This window comes from Urtica dioica, chromosome 5 (assembly GCF_054948205.1).
Source record: "Urtica dioica subsp. dioica isolate 48M chromosome 5, U.dioica_male_clone48M_v1_H2, whole genome shotgun sequence".
NCBI classification, from domain to species: domain Eukaryota; kingdom Viridiplantae; phylum Streptophyta; class Magnoliopsida; order Rosales; family Urticaceae; genus Urtica; species Urtica dioica.
Window position 1 is genome coordinate 34,688,411 of NC_142760.1, and position 4,783 is coordinate 34,693,193.

At 35.1% G+C, this 4,783-nt stretch overlaps 1 long non-coding RNA gene across 1 annotated transcript; it reads right to left on the reverse strand.

The window, feature by feature from the left end:
• Positions 1-2,696: 2,696 nt before the first annotated feature.
• Positions 2,697-4,561, reverse strand: LOC149398071 (uncharacterized). The gene is made up of 4 exons (XR_016297220.1): positions 4,299-4,561; positions 4,076-4,154; positions 3,064-3,168; positions 2,697-2,896 (listed from the first exon to the last, which is right to left on the reverse strand). It is a non-coding gene; the product is annotated as an uncharacterized LOC149398071 (long non-coding RNA).
• Positions 4,562-4,783: the final 222 nt, after the last annotated feature.

Consider the following 4,783-nt stretch of genomic DNA (forward strand, 5'->3'; position numbering starts at 1 on the left):
AGAACTCTAAACATAATCTTCGCACATGGATTCTTTAAACGGATCCCATAGTAAGCGTGGATCTCGAGGATTACAGAACGCAAGAATAATTGCAAATAAATGTTGTAAAGCAGAAGCCATAGCATATGTAGAAGCTTCTCTCAAATATAATTCATTGGCATTGTCTCCTTCTAAAATACCATGTAGCAAAGCTGCTTCTCGGAATGTCATGGCAATGACTCCATTAACAGTTCTCAAATCTTGAAATGATGTAGCACCGTTTACATGATTAAGCAATAATCGTAGGTAGTACCGTTCTCCTTCGACATGACTGGAAGCAACGATTCTACCGACAACAATACCTTTTTTCGTTCAGACCATAACTTTTCTTTTTTATTCCAAACATAATACTCTGGGAATTGTTTATAAAGCAATGTGCATGCTTTTGCATGAACAGAGTTCATAAAAAAAATATTCAGTGAGCATTGTTTTCTTCAGCATCTCATCATTAATTACAGTAGCGGGATTGTCATGATCACGAAAGGTGATGGGCTGATCATTAGGCAAGTGTAGCTGCAAGGAGATCACATGCGGATAAATTTCGGTCAAGACAAAGCCAAATATTCTCCATATTGCATCAGGGGGTGAAACCCATCTCCTTGATTGATATATGTCAATCTCATTGATGATTTGAGACACTGAAGAACCATCTACAGAAAAAAGAAACACGGTCTTGACCTTTATACATGTATTTGTATAAATACTTAACAACCTTCATGCTACAACAGATTTCCACGTTGATATGGAAGTCAAACATGGCTAGTAAATATGTTATACGGTACAACCCATCTATTATCTAGGGAATGACCACGAACTTTGACCGTTCAGAGGTTATTTCGACGCCGATATCTTGGATAAGAATTATTAGAATTTTGCGTTGCAGAACAAAAATTCTTTGGATACTGATTTTTGCATCTGCCAGACCGCTTCATACAAACATTTTTATGGTTTAATACACCACATGGTCCATGCATCATATGCCTTGCTACAAGAGAATGCAGATGTGGTTCTTCATCCTTGTCAGTGATTTCAGCCGATACTATCGAATCGTAACTTTCGGGGTTGACCAATTTCGCATGTGCTTTCAGAATAAGTCGGAAATGAGCGTGTGGAAGACCTTTTTTTGAAACTCAATAACATATATATAGCCAGAAACAGGACCAAAAAGTTTGCGCTTGATCAAATCATTCTTCAACTCCTCTAGTTTTGCCTTGAAGATTCGAGAGACTAAATCAGGTCTATCTTGTGCCGAATCATTGCTGTATAGTTGAGCAGTAATTTCTTGCCATTTCGGATTACATGTTACAGTCAAGAATATATATATGGCTTTCCAAATCTCTGCTCCAGAGTCATTGCGTCCATATATCTTTTTTTCATATCTCTAGGACCGCCGATAAATGAAGCAGGCAAGATGATTCTACGACCAACAGAAGCTCCTCTTGTCTCACCTTTGTGAATACTATCGACGACACCTTGATAATGTTCAGCCCGAATTTCATCTTGTCGATGTCGAAAATAATCCAATCTAGATGTCTCGATTTTAACGTACATATCAACAACGTACTGCTGTAATAATCGGCTAGCATGCAAGAGTATTGAATTATCTGAAGGCCTTATTTGCAACTCGTAACATTAATATTCACGACAAGAAACCGAATTTCTTATGGCGCCATGGGAAGCTGTTAGGAAAAAACGTAGTTAGAAAAGTAGTACATATACACTATATATATGTAAACGAATTTAAAGGTATATAAGAAAACCTGCAATTTCGTTCGAAATAAGATCATCGTTCGAATGAATTTGGTGGGCATTACTTGATTCCTCATTTGAAGGCATATTAATACGTCGTTGTGTGGTAATCCTTTTAATACCTTGATGTCAACCAGATCCCCATAAGGAAATAAAATAGGATACTGTAGAGTATCATAACAACCGAAGTAATGATTGATGCGGTGTGTTTGACCAGAATGAGCAGAGACAATAATATCAGGTACACACATCTCACCATTTTCGTGATCATCATCGACCCATATAGCAGCAACTTGAGACGCAGTAGGTGCGTTGTATGTTCTTTGATCCAGCCCATCATCATAACGTATTCGTATCTTATGATCTGCTAAATTAGGAACATCTTTAAGACTGCGAAAAAATTGGCAGTATGGATTAACTTGCAGCAAGTCAGCGAGTTTTGCAGTTAGCGAAGTAGTCATGTCTTTTGAGAAGTTTAGTCGGTGTTGCATCTCATGTTCTGTATCATAGAAATATAGCTCGAAAAAGGACGGCAAATTTTTAATCGGGATCAGCTGCAAGATATTGTGGTAAACCTGCCCTTGTATTCTGAACGTGTAAATTCCCTTGTCCATAGCACACATCTCTTTATCATATTTAACACAAAGTGATGTAAAAGAGAAGCTGATGTTATACATTCTTACACAACGCTTAAATTCTCGTGACTCTGCAGTCTGTGAATGAAATAAATCATGTAATTCTTTCGGAACAACATTGAATTTCAAAGCAATTTTTCCACCTGAGCAACAAGAGTTTGCACTTTGAAACTGAAATAAAACAGCTCCACAGTGACGGCATAGATATGAATCTTTCAGTCTATGAACTTGTGCAAGAATAGACTTATGAATAATATTTCTTTGATATCATTATATATAAAACTGTCTACCATATCTGTAGAGCAACAAAAACATAATTGAGGTTTTCAAATAAGTAGAACTATATAGCACAAACAGGGCAAAAAAATATCAACATTATTTACATGGTTACTGAGGTGTTGGGAATGATTGCATCTGAACATGGTCATGTGTTGTAGACAAATATGACATATCTTGATTAACATTTGAAGGACCTGGAATACAATTGAAGAAAGAAAACCAAAAGACTGAAGGGCGGCTTTTTGCAGAGATGATAAAAACATTTTTAAAATATCTACTCTAAGCTAGTACAATAAAATAAGCAATTAGTATTAGACCAAAATCAAGCCAATTAATATCGTCTCAATATCTGATAACTTACCAGGAGAATGAGATGCTGATAGAGGTTGGAACTGAATAGGATCAACATGTGGAGAAGCTATAGATGAAGATACCGTCTGACCATTGAAGTTGATATTTACATGATCTAAACACAGAAGCATAAATTAAGCTAAATAAATGACGATAAAGTAGAATCGAAATTTGTATTTGTAATTATGAAATCGATGAAAAATAATTCGGTATTTATACAATTTATATTATGACGTTTATCGTTTGAAGAAGCTGTAGCATTTTCAGTCGAACAATCTGTAGAACTGGCACAAGCTTTTCTTTTAGTGTACACTAATCTTTGTCCAACATTTCTACCAGTAGTGTCTTTGACTTTGCGAAATGCTGCATAAAATGCGTACAAAATTTCTCTTTTTCTCGCATATAGATGGCAACGTCTTTTTTTACGGGCACAAAAGGCACGGTGTCTTCGTTGCAATTGATCTTGCATATTGTGAATACGATTTATATTATTGTGACAAGAGTTTTGGAATATAGCAAAACTGTGAGCAAATGGATAAATAAAAGAAGAAATATCCCGAGTAGTAACATCATAAGTAAAGTAAAATGAATTGTTTATCTCCGTCGTTTACGAGACAAACGCAGATAATATGCAAGCCTGTGCAATTTGAATTCAGACGCTCAGTTCTATGAAAGAAAATAAACTAATGAAACGATGGTATAAAATATCACATAGTCGAATAAATATAGGTGCTTATATCTCACGATTAGACCTTCCGGTCACTGAATTTTTTAAATGAAGTATGCCTAATTGCAACGCCGTACATCACATAATACATACAAAACCGAAAATCCTTATAAAGAAATATAATATTGCATCTGATAACATATTCAAATGTGAAATGAGCAGTCAAAATATGATAATTAAGAAAAATACATTCAGTAGGTAGCTATATTACGCATACTTGCACTACATTGCATCACAGTTACATATTTCAATGTAAATATATAATTTTTTTTTACAAAAAAGACAAATTACAAACCTGCATAACAGGTAAGGCATTCTCATTTACAAACACTTTAATCAGCCTCCATAAAACGCATTTCAAATCTGTGGCAAACCTGAAACAAAGCATTTGGTGACATGAGTCCAAAAAACAGAAGATGGAAACATATAAATAAATTCTTGCAGTCATTGCATCAAATAAACAAAAAAAAAACAAATTTAGTAAACACTGAAATCAGGGAATAGAAAAGGAAACATACTTTTTCTTCGACAATGGGAATATGGGTACAGACTTTTTCTTCGGCAATGGGAATATGGTTTAACAAACTAAAAACCGTTTGTAGGCACAAATCTGTGTGCAAGATGTTGGGAAAGAAAGAACAGAGAAAAAGGGAAAAAAACAGAAGAGCGAAGTCCAAACAAAAATCCAAATTTGTGGGAAGAATTTTAGAAAAGAAAGAACGAGAGAAGAGGAAAAAAAAAAAGCCAAGAGAAAGAATGATAGAAAAGAGGAAATTAGACAAAGCAACAATTTGCAAAATAAAGAAAAATGAAAGAGACATTGACACGTGGAAAGAGCACAGAACTCACAAAACTTTGGCCATCCCCTCTTTTTTTTGAAAAATAGAAATCTATTATTAATCACAAACATTCTTGATTAATTACAGACTCTATCGAAGGAGGAGAATCCTCCAGCCAAACGAGTTTATCATCTATGAAAAGAGCGTAAGTTGCTAACCCATGG